At 37.6% G+C, this 18974-nt stretch overlaps 1 protein-coding gene across 3 annotated transcripts in view; it reads left to right on the forward strand.

Annotated features, from left to right (window-relative positions):
- LOC126757502 (semaphorin-2A) overlaps window positions 1-18974 on the forward strand; it is a 297429-nt gene that overhangs the window by 148224 nt on the left and 130231 nt on the right. The gene's annotated exons all lie outside the window — the stretch shown is intronic.

Here is an 18974-nt window from a genome sequence, read left to right on the forward strand (position 1 = left end):
AACCCGGTGATTGCGCCGTAAATTATGCAACCAATTCATTGCCGTGCGACAGGTGCATGCACTTTCCACTCAAACGAAATTGCAAATTAGCCTCATTTGTCTGATTGTTTTGTTATGTAAATAATTAATCACCTGATTTGCATGAGTAGCCGTTTAAACGCTTTGTTTTCTGTGTATTTGCTATTCACCTAATTCGCTTTTTGTTTCGCATTGGGCTCGTAATGCAATTTGTTTGTGGTTTTCAGGACAAGGTTGCATTTAAGTGGTGGCACAAAGAAAGTGCTTTGATATAAAAAAAATTGTGTAGAAATTTGATTTTGAGTCTATTAAAATAGTAAATGTGATGTAAATTTTCCCCCGATTAACCCCAACTTTTACTAAAAATGCCAAACTCTATTCAATTATCGGAATTTTTAAATGCTCTCTGAGCGCCATTCACTTGGACGGAAACCATTTGGTTTTTCATATGGTTCAATCAGCTCACGACAGCCGATCTTAAACCTAGTATCCTCTGGGTAGCCAAAGAGCATTTTGAATGCGAGCTAAAGTGAGAACGCGAATTATTCTTTGTCAGATGTGGGCTTGGGATCCGTCTCGTAAAAAAACCTCCCCATGAAAAGGAACACCGTTAGGATAGGGAAGGTTCTCTCGGAGGCGTCGACATTGACATAGCTTAGCGAATGGTACAGCTCCGAAGGAAGACCTCGCTCCGTTGGAAAAACCAGGTGTTCAAGGGAAGGATCTGGCTACACTTTGAATTTTCAATTGCCGCCAAACAGGGTAAAAGGAAGAACGACTAGCGAGCTGTTGTAAACTCGGTTATAGCCGCGTAGGTAATATCTGCGCCCATAAAGAAGAAGAAGATTGCCTCTTTAACCAGCAGTTAGTTGCCCTGGTGACCCAAATATCCATCGCAGAGTGTGTACGAGCGTATACCAGCACCTCTGAACAGGGTTATATGCTGCAGTTCAAATGCTTCTCCTGCCTCAGAGGGAAAAGATGCTAACACTGCATTCATTACCAAACGGAGTGGTGGGACTCAGAGGCGCCGTCTGGTTACCGTAACTTTGACTAAAAGCGAGACAGCGAAAATACAGCGACATTGACTAAATCAGGAAAGACCGCACAGCATTAGAGCTAACAAATAACGCCTTAGGAATCACGGAGCACCATAATGTGAAAAAATAAAGCATTCACAGGCTGACCGGACACCAAATTTTCGCCCCAGTACCCCACCAATGACCAGCGCAAATACATCTTACTATGCTCTAAAAGTCATATGGATGACTCCCTCTCAACTAACCTGCGGATACTTTGGGGTCGGTGGAGCTGACGGGTCTCTAAGAGTGTAACATGGATGAGATAAATGGGGGTTTAAATAGGCCACAAAATTCCATGGTATCTACTTCAGGGAGGGAATGCAGCTGGTAGACTGCAAGGACTACCACCTGTCTAAAGAAGATCGCTCCCAAGCTGCCCAAAAGGGGTGCAAAATACTGCCTATGCACATCATGACAATGTTTCTCCTCAGGATGGCAGGTAAGCCATACGAGTTCACTAAGACGAAATCGAAACTTGGATATTAATACCTCAGTCTGGCGGTTTATTAACATCAGCATCAGAACGCCAGATGGAGACTCAACATATGTATCGATAATGAGCCTTACAAACTTTTTCGTAAAGAGCGGTTTCTGCTAGAGGCCGTGAACGCCCAAGACTACGGCAGAGAAACTCGAACTAATGACAAGATGCTGGTTTACGTAGAAGCTACTCACTCCGGTACTAGTTGCGTCCAAGTAGCTTGCTATTGTGCCTGTTATAAGGGCCTTTCAGCACTACCTGCTATTCTTCAAGCAGAAGCTCTTGGAAAGACTTAACGATAGTTGCATTGACTAGAAAACACTCAAAATAATTTTCAAAATTTTCGAAGACTGTTGCAGTTCCTGAAGAATAACCTATGCCAAATTTCGTGAAGATATTTTGACAAATAATATATATTTCTATATAAGAGCAAGATTTTGGTATTTTTACAATAGTCCGATATCAACAATTCCGGCAAATAGTAGATTCTTGGAAATGATGGAGGGACTAATTAGCATATCTACCGACAGATAGACAGCCGTACAAGGAAAAATCGACTCAGTCATGCTGTCCATTTATACACAACTTTTATAGAGACTCCGACGTTCGGGATGTTTTAAACTTCGTAACAAACTCAATAAACGCTGTTCGGGATATAAATGTGAATAAGTCCAAACGTTCACCGAAGCTTTTTAAAGCTAAGATCTTTGAAACGTCTACTAGACTGTAGTCAACTCTTCGCTATGAGACGTAAATAGTTTTTACCCTCCCATTCTTAATATATCAATATATCAGAACCGCACCCCAAAAATACAATCAAACAAAAGGCTTTATTCGGAACAGCATAGAGGATTTCCCTTTGTTCATTTTATTAAGACTTCATACATTTTATTAATAAAATTCCCAAAATCGAGACAAAAGTGTAGTGATTCCAACAGATAAGCCAAACAATGCGCAGCTGTTGCCGTCTCGGATTGTTGACTGGAATTTGAATTAGCGCAACAGCCGGTCTCCATCAGCATAATGTCGTCTGCAATGCACTGGCTTTTGTCTTCATTAAGCTACCAACCACCACCTTCGAATATAACGTGGCGCTTATATTTAGGAATATCAAAAAATGAGCACTTAGACGCTTAATCGTTTTTGGAAAACAGCAAAAATACGACGATATCAGCTTAAGCGCAACCACAAAGCGGCAGCATGAAGGCGAGAGGGTTTCGCTGCTGTTTGTGTGTTGCATACCACATTTGCGGTGCGCCAAGCGGAACTGGTAATTGTTTTGATTGCTACGTAAACGTACCCCAACCCAGCAACAACAACAACTGTACTTCCAATGGTACCTAGTACGTCTGGGCTCTGCCAGCACCGCCTGCTTATTGTGGGCACTTAAGCGCATATGCTGCGCCGCAGCGGAACGTGCGTTTCATGTCCGCAATATTTATGTAAATACTTTTGCATACTTTTGGGCGCATTCACTTACGGCTTATTTAAGTTGTGACGGCAATATTCCAAACTCAAATACGAACTTGAATTAGCTGACTGCAAAGGTGAATGTATTCTGCGTTAATGTGCCGTTGTAAGCCACCAATGGGATACCATTGAAATTTGTGTTTGTTTACAGTTGCGTGTCTGCGCCTAAAAGTATGCATTTAAAATTGTTTTCATTCAACAATTGCCCACACTCAGTCCACGTCAACTCGGCATTTATGCACAGACGGCTTCTAGTCTGCTGCGTCTTTTCAAGAACTTTTCACTAAACCGAAAACACAAAAAAAAAAAAACAAAAATGCTAACAAAAACAAGAAGTGCATAAAAGCAGTGTAAACAGTGAGCTGCAACAACTACAACGGCCAAAACAATTATTGCACATTTGAAATGCAACGAATTTTGTGCCGTCTGCTGCATTTGCATTTGGCGACGCGTCAACTTCATTGCAAATCCGGCCCACAGGCCAAACTCCGGACAAAGTCAAGTACGTCGTAGGCGGCGGCAGCGTTTGGCGTGCGGCGGGTGTGCGACAGCATGCAAAATGCTTTTTTAATTATCCACACACACACACACACATTTAGGCACACACAGTTAGACATCCATCAATTGCAACTACTTGCTTTTTGCTGGATTCTCCTTGTCTCGGCTGACTTCCCTCTGTGCTTCGTGCTTCCTGCTCGCCTTTTTTACTCGTTCATTCGTTTGCTGTTCGTCGGTTCGGCGCTTTCGTTGACTCGTCGGACGAAAATTGTAGAACTTTTGTTATTGCAACACAACTTTTCATAGAGTGAAGCACAGCGGCACATAGACGACAGCTAGACAACTTCAACCTCCGTCCGCTAACCCGTCGCTAAATACAGTGCCACTGCTAGTGGTTGCTCTTAAGGCTGCCTCCTCTCATTTATTTGTCGCTTTCTATGCTCTCCATGCATTTTCTCGCCTGCCACATGGCCGTATGTTGGCATTTGCCGTTATGTGTCGTCCTTGTTGTTGTTCGCTGTCGTGCGTCAGAGAACGCGGCAAATGTCATGTTTGGCGACATTAATCTTTGTCGTGTGTTCATAGACTGTTGAGTGATGCATGAAAGTCAAGTTGTTGCCAGTGTTGCTGCCACTAAACTTTCCACTGCCGTTGTTTTTATTTGTTTATTGTTATTTTGTCGTGCCGTTCGTCTGTTGTTGAATTATAGGCTTAGGGAAACTCGCGCACTGTTCATGTTAGCTGGGAATTGTGGCGGGGAAATAGTTGACTTGGTGTGGAAAATGCACTTGAAATCTTTTCGTAGCATAGCTCGGTGTTTGGAGCATTACTTCAAACGTATAACGGTTTATTCATTCATGTTGCTTTTTAACCAATTTTTAATTTGTTTTCATTTATGGTAATCTTCTTTTCGACTGTTTTTTTGAAATTTCGGTCAAAATTATAATTAGGACGATACTTCAAAATTATCTTATTAAACTTATTTTAGTTAACTTTATATGCTGCTTTCGAATGAGACTTCGAATTATTTTTTTTTAGTATTTATCCAACTATTTCCTGGCTTTCATTCTCTATCAAATATTGAAGAACAAATTAACATAAAAATATTAAAAGTAATATTGTAAATCATGCCTATGAACTGAAGACTTTTCCAGTACTGTATACTTAATTAAATATATTGTAATGTTATTAACCTGAACATCTGCTGATATGGTTCTTTTAGAGTTGCTGATAACCTGGTGATAAGTTTGAACCCAATTTGAAATCAGCGAAAAGCTTCATAACTAGCTTATATCCTTTATTCGAAATTTCTGATTATATTATCATTTTATTGATTATACTTATTTACTATATCAGACTAAGTTCAAAAAATTATCTTCACAACCCTCAACTTGTATCAAAAGCAACGAAAAATAAGAAAAAGCGTTACCATCCGTTGCATCGAATCTATAAAAATATTCACAAATACAAAAGATTCCTTTCAAGACCTTTGATAATTTAGTTTGCATGCTGTTCTATGTTATTGTGATTGCATTTCATCAATTTCTGCGCAGATTGCACCTCTTTTTTGGGAAATAACCCACATAAAATTCGATGGAAAGAAAATTCGTCTAAAGAAAAAGTTAATACAAGCACTTGATGCCGATCGTTCAGCTTGTGAGGTAGCTAAATGCTTCAAAGTTTCGATATCGTCCGTTCTGACAAATGAGCAGCTTCTTGGTGAGAAAAGGACGAGTGCAAAGTTTCAGATCCACTTCTCAAAAATTGAGAGACGCTGACGTTTCCTTTTGTCTTTTAGGTTTAACGAATAGAACAAATCATGTTCAACCGAAAACTAGATTTGGATTCTTTAGTAGACTTAGAGTTCACCTACTTAAAAATGTGGTAAGCTAGCCTCTCGTCACTTCCAAGTCATATTGTCAATAACAATGCTGATAGTGCGGCAGAAATTATGGATACACAAAATGATCAAATCTTGGATCACATGTGATCTCCAAACTTTCCAATTTTGACTTTTGGCCATTGCACTTTACCTTAAAATATAATAATTTCTTACATTCATTTCAAATGAGCGAGAAGAGTTTCTTTACATCGCTTGGTTGGTTGGCTGAAAAAGGAGGTGTATGTTCGTAGGGATAATGCTCGAACGTCTCATCATCGTCCGCGCATGCTTTTCATTCCGCCGAATAAACTTTTCCCATTATCTCTTATCTTAAAGTAGGACCTTAATACTCGTAGTTGGTGCTCTGTGATGAACCTTACTTTATAAAAAAGTTCCCTTCTGCCTATAAATATAAACTTTTTGGACTGTACAAAATCAACACTACCCCAAAGTAACTTTGTGATCTGCATTGTGTTGTCAGTGCTCCAAAACCTGGGTGTTCCTAAAGTATTTATTGCTTCGAACAACCTGAATGGTATGCAGCTTATTTGTATTGTATTCATGTGTTCAAGCTGTATGCCTTTTCATTTCCTTTTATTTCTATATGACTGGGTACCAAGATGATATTAACCGAGTCTAGTTATTGCCTGCGTGCATAACACCTAACGCGAGAGACTTAGTGAGGGCACTACGGATAGTAATAATTGCTGTTTGTTTATCCACTAGGAGGCTTATGAACTTGCTAGTTGAAGCAAAAGCCTACTTGGCACCCTCTGTTATACCCACGTTTTTGGCTTGAAAGGCTAGTTGTTGTCATTTAGTTTAAAGCTATCTTCTTAGTATGGATCACTTCAGAAGAAGCATACATCTCTTTCTGTTTCAGCTTCTGATTACTTCATCAATAGGTAGATTTTGCTGTAGGAATTGTCGTTTACAGAACCAATGATCCATTCTTCTCTACCGGACAATCAAAACGGTGTGTTGAATTCCTCGTAGAATTCCTTTACTCGGTAGCGGTCAATTTAGCAAAAGTTCATAAACAAAGTCGGGTTTAGTTAGTGACGACGAGTCTGGCTGCAATGGCCTAAAATTATGAGTCGGCTGCCTGTCAGCATTGCGTCATATTTCAAATGAGTATGTATTGACAGGATATCAAGGATGTCAAGCCTTCGTTGACAAGGTTTTCATTGCGCCCGTAATATTCAGTAAACAGGCAAGTTGCAACTGTTGCAGGGGTTCAATACGGCACTTTTTCGAAAATGCCATACTGCCGCACATACATATGTTATTATGAGGCGGATGATAATTGTTTATAGCTAATAAACCATGTGGAGTCGTAAACGCAACTTTAAGTCAAAGGAAATTCTTCAGCATTCTCAGATTCTACGGGTTTTGAATACCTTGCTCTCAATGTCTTTTCTCCAGTTTAGTTTTCCGTCTAAGATAACTTGATAAGGCTCGAGAGTATAACAATTTTACCTCTTAAAAAGGGGAGATTGTATTGTAAAATTTTTGTCCTTCTTGTGAAAGGATAGATTTCTGCATTCTCTGGATCGACAGTTATGCCACGACCCTCCACCCACTTGCCTTCGTAGCAAACGACCTTACAGTTTTGAAACCAATATTAAAGTTTTTATCTATTGAAAATATTTGTATAGTTTTGCACGAAAACTCGTTTGGATTTTTGATAAACGTATATAGGATTCATCATATCAGAAAATTCATAAGAAATCATTTAACGGGACACTCTCCCATCGGGATTCAGGCGCTAAGATTGAACATCTTTTCGGATGCCAGCTGCATCAGATGCTTCGAAAAAGATGAGATAGAAACAAATCAATACTTTATCTTCGAATGTCTCGCTTTTACCGGAACAAGGCAAAAAAACCTCCGGTCTCATACACTTGCACATCCACGTGATATACCAAAAATATACATTAACAGATTTGTGATAGGTTTAGAGCGTTTTGCCTACACCTAAAACCTGCTCACAGGCGTTTTTTATTTGGCTTCATAAAGGACTGAAAGAAAAGTCTAAAAGTGATTCCTCCGCCACGTTGAGCGATCTAACTTAACCTAATCCAACCTTTCGTAAAACATGTACCCGAACTTAAATTATTTCGTCGGTCTTCTAGTCCTTAAATATTGACCACACTATTTGCATTACCAGTTATTTTGAGATCATTAGGATCTTGTTTTTCCAGATAAAAATGAAAGTTTTCTGAACGTTTTTCGGATCCATTTAACCGTTCTAAACGCAATTAAATACTAAATGACCAAGCTAGGACGGCACACATTGCATTGGGTAAGTCTTTTGACTCTGGCGTCACCTGGCGGTGTATTTTTCTGCAAGAGTAGTTCACTTTTCATTACCAATATAGAAGGTCATATTACCAAAATCGAATTTTTAATGCAATTTTAGTTAAAAATTTTACTATAATGTGGCTCTCTTGTTCTTAAAAATACACATATATCTTGAAGATAAGCTAAAGAAGACCGTATTCGACTACAGCGCCACCTACTGGACTAATTTCATTCATATAATCAATCATAAATTGGAGAACTCTTTATCTCTACCAATACAACTTTATCTACGCTTCTAATTTGCTTGCTCAAATTTCCTAAGTGCTTATCGTATATATTAAATATATTATTACGCGATAATTCAAAAATTAAAATTTCCAAGTATTTAAATCTAACTATTTGCACAATCAAACCGAAAACCATATTTCAACAACCTCCAAAACAATTAGCAAACAATTAAATATGAAATTTTCAATAAAATATAATTGCTATATTTCGTAAGTACAAATGAAGTTCGAACAAAAATTAATTAAAAGCAAGTGATTAAAAATTTATTACATAAATTTTGTGGTCAAATTTATTATTAAATTAGTTATGCCGGTAAACTCGCATTTATTCCAATTAAATACTATATTTAGGATTTTGAGGGTGAAAACGCCTGAAAGCATGCTAGCAAAATAACGATTATTTTTGCTAAGTCGTGCTTACTTTTAATTGTACACACACAGTGAGCTGTAAATGTATATGGATGTGTCTATGGTTTATATATACATATATGTGTGTAGGTACATATGTGTATATATAGGTGTGTCTGTATGTGTATGCGCTTGCACGTGCATTTCAATCGAATGAACACCAGACAAATTACTCACACCAATAGGAAATAGAGCATTTATACAACAAGCAAATACACAGTTAGAGTGTCAGCGTCGGTGTCGGAGTCGGAAAACCAAAAACCAGAAACCAATGCCAATGCCAATGCCAACTCATTATGACAATAAAAGCGCAACGTTAGCACTATTGTTGTCACTAAATGACGGCACAATTGTTTGTTATTGCTATTACTGTTTGCCACCATGTCTCTATGTGTGTGTGTGTGTGAGTGTGCGTCTGCGAGCGTCTGGCAAAGGATGTTGTGCTGCAGTGTGTTTGTGCTTCATGTGGACTCATACTTATGGCAGTGTGTGTGTGTGCGTTTGTGCGGTAGCATTTTGCTGTTCTCACTATCACTTTGCTGTTGTTTCTGTATAGCATTTTTTTTTTGTGTTGTCCTAGTGGTGACTGCAGTAAGTGTTGGTAAATTAAACTGTCATTAAGGGCTTAATTAAAGGCCTTTGTTGAAAGTTGATGTGGCATCACTAAATGAATTGTTTTAGATGTTTTTCTCACACTCACTCTCTTCCCACTTGGCTCAGCGCCGCGCTGCCACTTAGCGCGGCGTAGACACTCATGTGTAAGGGAAAATAAATAATCATGCTTAAAGGATGTAAATGTAATCGCTCGTTTAGAGTTTTTGTTTTGTGGTACAAAGTGCATGAAGCTAAAATATTTAGTCAGTATCTTTTAACAATTTTTTCTTTTTTTTGGTTTCACACTCTACTCAAGTAAGGTGCCAAAATAGTCGCTCTCCACTCACACGATTTCTATTGAAATTTCAGCATGAACCTGAAATATTTCCGTAAAAATGTCAACGATTTCTACGAACATCTGCATACTTTCAGGCACTTTCTATATTTGGCCGCTCGTGTGCGACCATCGGCATATTTGTCTGCATTATCTGCATCGCCGACATACCGAGACGACAGTTAATTGCCGATTGTCGCAAGGTGTAGGCAAATGCTTTGGAATATTTAGTGTTAGCAGTTTCGGGAAATGGTATAAATGCTGAAGCAATGAAAACTGTTTGGTTTTCGGTTTCATGCCCAGAAACTTGTGCCAGATGTTAAGTTAGCGAGGCATAGTTACATAAAATTATACAAAGATATAGTCTATGCTATGAAATTATTTTACTTTTGTGTCTCAGAATAATATTATATATTTTTTTCTTTTCAGGTAAGTGTTGTGCTATATATTAAGAGCTATTGATAGAGTGAGTATACTACAATATACGATTTTATACACTTATTATGAAATGTTCATTATTATGAACCAACCTATTTACCATACCTAATTATGGCACATATTAATTATCTGATAAAATTTACAAACACAAACTACCGTTTAATGTATTTTAATACAATTATTTATTATCGCCTTCAAATAGGCACTATTCCAAATTTAAAACAATTTATATGCGCTTACAAGTTGCGTTCCAAAGTAAACAGGACTTTACAAAAAAAACAGAACACATAGTTTTTTCGGCAAAATCAATTTCTTTTATTCAAAATAGTCTCCTTCTGCTTCAAAACAGCTTCTTGCAGGGTCCAAAAGCATGTCGAACGACTGTTTTAGCTCGTTGGCCGGTATGACCGCCAGTATGCCGGTGCAAGCCTTTTGAATGGCCTCTACATCTGCATAACGCTTTCCTTTCATGAGCAAATGCATTTTTTCGAAAAGTACGACGCCGCACGGGGCCATATCAGGTGAACACGGGGAGTGGTTAATGGTTAAAATGTGATTTTTAGTCAAATAAACGGTCACAAGCGTCCTTCGAATGTTGGAATCTGAGCAATTTTTGGTCGTCAGTCAATTGCGGAACCAACAATGCACACACCTTTCGTAAGCCCAAATGTTTGGTCAAAACGCGATAAATCGATGTTTTGGAAATGCTCAATACCATTTCCATGAATTTCAATGCTGATTTCGTCTGATTTTTGATGAATTCACGCACAGTTTTGATGGTATTTCCGGTGATCACGGATTTTGATTGATCATGTTGATCGTCATTTATGTCCTCACGACCACTTTGTAAACGTTGAAACCACTCGTGCACTCTGCTACGAGATAAGCAATCATCGCCATAAACTTGTTTCATCAATTGAAACGTTTCGGTAAAAGTTTTACCAATTTTAAAACAAAATTTGATGTTGAAACTTGTTCCATCAATGACCTTCAGATGAAAGGGGTCCTCAAATGAAATTAGCATCACCTTTCGAGCGCTACTCGATGAGGTTTTGTAAAACATTCAGTTATATTGCTACTTGTCAAGCATTGGCAGAGCACATGCCCTAAACATTAACCAGAATAGTTGACTCCGTCCGTCAAAGACATTGAGATATAGCAGAGTACATATCTCTCTAAAGCAAACACTTTTCATGCACTTTTTTTTTACCTTGTTTGATGCAATCATTAGTGGTTAGTTTACTGGGATGATGAAAGTTTTCAATGGTTTTACCACTTTCATTGAAAACTTTTTGTCACTCAAATCCTAGGTATTTGATAAAATAAAGGCCTTCCAAAGCACTTCTACAAAATTCTCAGTGATTCCGTACCCGTGATTCCATTGGAAAAACAAAATATCAAGCAATCTCTTTGTTAAATTTTTTTTATAATAAAAGTTGTCAGGCAAACTTTTTTCGTCGAAAGCACGCAGAACACCAGTGAATAAAAATCTTTAGTGAATTAAGGGGTATGTTAATTATGAAGTGTGATCACTACACTTAACCTAAAATGTTCACATATTTCGAATTATTCATAATACTATCTCTACTAGTTGTTCTTACAGTTCTTAGTGGTCTTAATGCATTAGATTCCATTATACTTGTACTACAAGTATATATAATCTTAATAAATCAGAGACTAAAATCAATTTTAGCGAAAATCAACTAACCGTATAGCAATCAGTAAGCAAAATGTGATCTAACATAGAAAGACAGTGCTTTTCATTCTGCAAGTGCCCAGCACCCATATAAGATAGGATAAATATTCTGAAATTACTATTAAAACGCTCCTTTGTTGATAATTTCAGGTTCTTTGACAATTCAGATTAGTTTCAGTCCGGAATCAAAACAACCTGATATTAGGCCTTATAAGGTTCATCAAAATAACGCTTCACACAATGAAAATTCAGTACATCATATTTCCAAGAGAACTACACGATCCACATCCTTCGATTTATCCACTTAGCTATCAAAACTTTTGAAAAGTACACTTATTGATTTGGACCTATTTAAAAATAAGTTGTAGTTTACTATTTTCTAAATAAAATCTTAGAAATTACGAAGCTACTTAGTTCTATTAACTAAAATCAAGAATCGCATAAGATCAATTTTTGAAGCCTAATGGAGTTAAATTTCAATGATTATATGAGTTATTTAAGATACTTAAAAGTTCCTCTTGAGATCTTCACGCATATCTAGAGCAAAAATCTTTCGCTAAATCTATGAAAAAAAGGCATGCCTCCATCCTGGAAATAGTAATATACCACTACACTGATATGAAAATCATAAAAGCAACATTTATACTCCAAAAAACTAATGGAACAATTATACGCCCAACATGGAACAGAATAGTTCCTAAAAACACCCGAAAAAAGTTAAATACTTTTAATATGAAACCAAAACAAGGTTATCTTCCTCTGCACCGAAGCTGTAATACGAAGGTACAACACGCGCATTTTTTATTCCATAACGGAAGTTTCATGCTGTAGCTGTCCGATGTGAACAATTTTTTCATTCAATTATCTATGTCGAATTTCGTGATGTTATCTTATCAAATAAATTTGCCTTAAAAGTACTTAATTCTGATCGATGATGATTATATGACAGCTACGATATGAACGATATAGTTTTCCGATAGTGGCGATTTCCACACATTAGCGCTTTTAGGGAAGAAAAAGACGAGTGAAGATCGTTATCGCAAAAAGAGACACTAGTATAGGTACTATATACAGACAGAAAACGGAATATGTTGAACATTTATATATATATACTTCGTAGAATCTCTGAACTTTCTTTCTGGATATTACAAACTTCTTTGAAAACATTATGCCCTTTTCAGTGTACAAAAGAATTTACCAAGCATTTGAAAATTAACGTAAGGGCTCTGATAATGGTAGCTTTGCTATAGTTAACTTTGCAAAACTACTAAATATTAGCTATATACGATTGGGCTTTCTTGGAGTGTGGCGAAACGATCAAGCAACTGGTATACACGCAATCGACTGGCATAATTGATTAATAGTAAGAGGTAATCAGATAAAAAACCAAGCCGACTATGAGGCTTTAATGCGGAGTGGCACATACAATCTTACACTGTATTTAGGTTAAGTTAGGTTAATCTGGTAGGCCAATGAGTCACGCTTAGACCAGTTCTGGTCCTTTGCGATACCAAATGAAGTTAAGTTACCAGGTCCATGAGGAGTAATCATCCTTTAGGAAGCCTGCACTTGACACGAATTTTTACAGGCTCTGTGGCCTCACTGCCGACACCTCCGCCAGTGTATCATACCGTTGGGACCCCAGATGCTTACAGTGTAGTATTTCCAATGCGGTAAACGTGCATAAGATATGCTCCATTGTTTCCCTGGTGCCTTGCTCTAGACATTTCCTGCGGTCTTCTGGACCTGTCAGCCACATTCTGCGGGCGCGTGTCAACACCAGAAAATGAGCAGTTAGCATTCCGATAATGGATTTAATATTTATTTGAAATAAAATTTATTGTTCTTTTCACATGTAAAATTTTATAAAGAAACAGAGCTTAATTAAAGCGAAAAAGGCCTGAAAGACAGTTATTCTAACATTATCATACGCTTCTGATGAAAACTTCATGCATATATTTTTCTGTAATGCTTTAAACCCTTTACATACTTTAAGCCCTTTGCATAATTACTTTCACATATTTTATACTGCAACCAGCTGCATTAGAATGCATGTAAACATGCTGTGGAAAGAAGAAGAACCGGCGCAGGGAATACCCGCAAGAAGAATGCCGCCTTAATATGGCATAAGTGCTTTTGTGCAATAAAAAATTCACTATCTTTAACCTTGACTAGACCACTTCATACATGCAAGTGAAGAGCACTCATACAAGCATAGCGCACACACATACATATGCATTAGTGATTGTTGGCTTGTATGGCAGGTGCCTGTGTGAATTTTAATCGCGTCGTCTGCGCAACCACAACCATGGCATTGTATAATTTATCCTGTTTTTTCTGCGAAACTCACACACACTCATACAACAAGCTTTGAGTGCTTGCTTTGAGTTCTCATCAGCACAGCGGCACACTCCACTCCAGACCAGACAGGCCAACAGACAGACACGCACATATATTAGTGTGTTTGTGTGTATGTGTGTTTAGTCAGCGTCAGCGTCAGACACTGCTGAGCTGGTTGCAGCGGTGGCACCAATTGGCATTGATATATGTGCGCCTGCACACATACATACAAACAAATGAATCTTTGCGCTCGTTTCACACTTCGCTCCGCTTTGCCAATATTGCACAGAGAAACAAATGATGCAGGCAATTGCATTGAGAGCGCTTACTATGCGCTTGTGTGTGTGTGGCGCATTCAAATTGAAAAATTCCATGGCAGCCCGGGAAAAAGTATATAAAATAAACAACAACAAAGAGATGGAAACAAATAAATGCAACTGTTAACTGCCGCAAATGGGAAAGGTCGCCAAAAATACAATAAAAGGTAGAAAAAAATAAAAAAATTACAGTCGTGATGGAAAAAGTAGCAGCAACTAAAGGCAAATTGTTAGCCGACAGTAAAAATAAAAAAACAACAAATTTCACCCAGACAACAAGCATCGGATTACACACTGCCTTGGAACGTGCCGGCCGAACAACAACATACACACACACACACACACTCACTCACTGGCGCACTTAGTGTAATTATTGTTGTGCAGCAGCTGTGGCCACTGTTGCAAATTTTTCCACAAGCAACAAAAAAAATTTTATGCAGCGAAAGCACACATAAAAGTAAACATTCACTTGCAGCGACGCCGCTCCCTTCACCCTTACTAGAAACTGTGGCTATGCAACGTGCAGCATTGCTGGTTATCCTGACCATGGCTGGTGCCATAAACGGTGAGGGCGGCTGTCGGTGATTTTTGCCTGTTAGTGACGCCCACTTGAACTGTCTGCGCCACACGCGCTGAAGGTTATCACGACGAGATTGCTGTGTGGCAATTGCCGGCGCCGAGATTATGCGATCATGCACGATTGTCCTTCTTACGCGTATGCTATTACACTATGCTACAAAATTTTACCTTTTTCGGTTTCAAGGACACATTCTTTTTCCAATGATTTTTCAATTATTCCTTCGCCATATTCAAACTTGACTTCTTTCGTGTATATTCAAATAATTGCAGTCGACTTCGCTCAAATTCTTCAGTTCACATTTCTGCGAATTAACCTTTAATTAATTCACCATCCTTCTTCGAGGATAGCGACGTCAGTAAGAAACAAGAAAAACCGGGATTTCACCGAAGATACATATTATACAATAATATTTGAACGTGAATTTCTTACGAGAAATATATGTATACCCAAATCTGGAACGTAACCATTCAAGGAAAACATTTTGTAAGCTCTTTCTACCATTCTGTTGAATATGCAATATATGCTATAGCGGTCCGATATCGGCGATTCTGAGGAATGAGCAGTTTCTTGGTGGGAAGAAGACTTGTGCAAAATTTCAGATGGGTATATCCAATGTTAGGGGCTAGTTCTCATTTATACAGTCACATAGATAGCACAACGGACGTAGCTAAATTCGTTCAGCTACTTCACAAGCTGTCCATTATAGAGGTGCCTTGTTCGAGGATACCAACAAGGCTAGACTTGTTTTACCATGTTTTCTATATTCATCACGAGTTTTATTAATAAATGCGCTTCATAATGCAAACAAATGATGTGGTAAAATGTGAACTAGATGGATTGATTAATATTCATTCATTACCTTGGTAAAATATTTTCAATTAAAATTGTAATTAATTAGTATAAATAAATATTCATTTTAATACTTTTTTCTCTTTTCATAAACTTGCAACAGTTTTGTTCACCTTATGGTTGTACGTATCAGCTAAAACTAAGCGAGATATATGTATACAGGGTTATACATACAAGGTGCGTTCCAAAGGGACTTAAAAAAAAAACGGAACAAATGGTTTTTTCGGCAAAATCAATGTATTTTATTCAAAATTGTCTCCCTTGCTTTTTGCATGGTCCAAAAGCATGTCGAACGAGTGTTTTAGCTCGTTGGCCGGTATGGCCGCCAGTATGCCGGTGCAAGCCTTTTGAATGGCCTCTACGTCAGCATAAAGCTTTCCTTTCATGGGCAAATGCATTTTTCCGAAAAGAAAGAAGTCGGACGGTGCCATATCAGGTGAATACGGGGAGTGGTTAATGGTTAAAATGTGATTTTTGGTCAAATAATCGGTCACAAGCGTCGATCGATGAGACGGATTCTGAGCAATTTTTGATCGTCAGTCAATTTGTGCGGAACAAACCGTGCACACACCTTTCGTAAGCGCAAATGTTCGGTCAAAATACGATAAATCGATGTTTTGAAGACGTTCAATTCAATTTCCATGAATTTCAGTTTTCGCTGGAATTTCCGGCGATCACGGGTTCTGATTGGTTAACATGTTGATTGTCATTTATGTCCTCACGACCACTTTGAAAACGTTGACACCACTCGTGCACTCTGCTGCGAGATAGGCAATCATCGCCATAAACTTGTTTCATCAATTGAAACGTTTCGTTAAAAGTTTTACTAATTTTGAAACAAAATTTAATGTTGGCTCTTTGTTCGAAGCTTATTTTCGCACCGATAACACAAACATACTGACACTTAAAACGCAATAACTTCACTTCCAATCGATGAAATGTCATGAAATTCTCACTGGACAACCGATAAAGATAGCAGATTCTAACGCATCAATCGACATACATATATATGGCGCCACCAGGGCGCTAGATTCCAGTTTACTTTGGAACGTACCTTGTATATAAATGATCAAGATGACGAGAAAAGTTGAAATCCGGGTGACAGGCTGTCCATGCAAGCTGTAACTTTAGTAAAAATTGAGGTATACATATATAGTGATAAATCTTGGTATGTGCAAAAAAAAATACAAGTTGGTAGATGGACCTAATCGGGCTACTGCTTCGCCCACAAAACGCCATTAACCGAAAACTTGTAAAGTGCTATAGCTAATCACTAAAGTAAGACATAAAACTCTTCTTTGGTGTAAAGGACAGCAGTAGCAAGGATGGGGCAAATAATTTTTAAAAAATAGGTGTGGCCCCGCCCTCTAATAAGTTTAATGTTCATATCGCCTAAACCACCAAAGCTACAATAATCAAATTTGCTAAGCTAAAATATTCTAAGAACTCCTATCGACAGTGTGAAAATGGATGAAGTCTGTAGATAACACCGCTTACTCTCCATATAACGGTAGTTAAAATGAGTTAAGAAATACTCAAACCGCAGTAAATCATTAACTTAATACGTCAAAGACATTTAATTTTATCTCCGAGATTGTATGAGAGCCGGTGTGAGAATTAGACGGTGGGCGTGACCCCGTCCACTTTTTGCTGAAATTTCATATCTCGGGATCCGACTGACCGATTTCGACTTATTGAATTTAGTACGTGACATGCTTTTCATATTCATATGTGACAGTGTGAAAATGGGCAAAATCGGACCACAACTACGCCTGCTTCCCCAAAAAATAATTTTAAATTTCATTTTATTCTTACACTTTCCAATGCACAAATGTGAAGCAATTGATATACAGGCTAAAACTTCGCACTAATAATTGATTTATAGTATGCCTCCTTATGAACAAAGATTCTCCAAATTCAACTGAAACTTGACAGATAATACTGGTCAATGTATGGGATGTACAATTGAAATTCAGAGAGAATCCTTTCTTGACAATAGTAACTCTGTCAATCAAAAATGTGTTGAATCGGGTCAATATTTTGCTAAAACCCCATATATGTACCTAATATAAGGATTTGCGAACTTCCGGGTGACTTTATACTGCATATATCGGCCAATATTTGAGTCATCTCAACGGAAACAGAGCGTGTTTCTTCATAATAGGCGTATCTTTGTGACTAAAATACATTCTTTACAGAATGTGAATTTTCGATATGTAATCGCGGTTTCGGGCATAAGTCTTTCCATGATGAAATATCAAACAATACTAAATAAAAAAAACATGACAGCTTGAGACAACTCACGCGTGATCTTTAAAAAAAAGGCTATTGAAAAAGTACCTATTGCATTAAAAGTTGTAGTTGCAAAAATTTCTAGAGCTTATGCTCGGTTTTTCTTCCATTTGATTCACAATGTTTCGATGTACATACATAGGTTTTACTATAATTCATTTTTAACTACCCCACTTTAGCAACAGCCACCAACACAGCGGTTTAGAATTATTATATTTATTATAATTTATTTGCATGCATTTAGGCGCTGGTTGTATTTTCTGTTTTTTGTTATAGTGAAACTATTTCGGATTGGTAACGATATAAATTCTTTCTCATTTCTTAACAATTAATTAGTGTTTATTCAAATAATTTCTTAAATTTTTTAATTAAAAAATGGTTTTGTTTTGTAAGTCAATAGCTCAATGTAGTTCCCCAACCGTATTTCTATGTTTCGTTAACACTTGTACACTGTGCTGAAGAATATTTCAGTTATGCGTTTTCTTCTGGTTGACATTTAAGTAAAAGGTGTAAAAAACTGAGAAATATAGATCTTTTAATATAAGATTTTCAGTGAATTTTAATTTTTTTTTAAATCCGTATGGCAGCACAGCACATGAGCATTTTAAGAGAGACACATCTGATAAATGCTCTTCAGACTGCTTACGATTTCTGTATACAAGCTCATTGTATACTTTGCTACATCTAAGTATGTTCTTCAACTGATTCAACTTTGAAATCACTAATTTTTTCATATTACATTTCTTCTGCTTATTTACTTCAATTAAAAGTAATTTATACTCAAAATTATTGCCTTTTGCCAAATTCTCTCATTAATAAACCCTCAAACAAATTATTATTGCCTGTTGCATTTTTACTGCAACGATCGTTTGACTTTTGTTTACCTGCTCCGGCGCTCCCACGTGCTCTTACACGCTCTCATACACTTTCCAAAGGCTGTTGTTTGCCTACCATCAGCTCGCACAGCATAGCAAAACAAACTCTATTGGAATTTACTTCGTTTGTTGTCTTCTTGTAATTCCCACTGGAACTAATTGGAAGCGAAACACTTCTGAAGATCAGTAAAAACACTGGACATTTTGTGGCTGCAGAAATTTGTATTTG

This window comes from Bactrocera neohumeralis, chromosome 4 (genome assembly GCF_024586455.1).
Source record: "Bactrocera neohumeralis isolate Rockhampton chromosome 4, APGP_CSIRO_Bneo_wtdbg2-racon-allhic-juicebox.fasta_v2, whole genome shotgun sequence".
Taxonomy (NCBI): Eukaryota; Metazoa; Arthropoda; class Insecta; order Diptera; family Tephritidae; genus Bactrocera; species Bactrocera neohumeralis.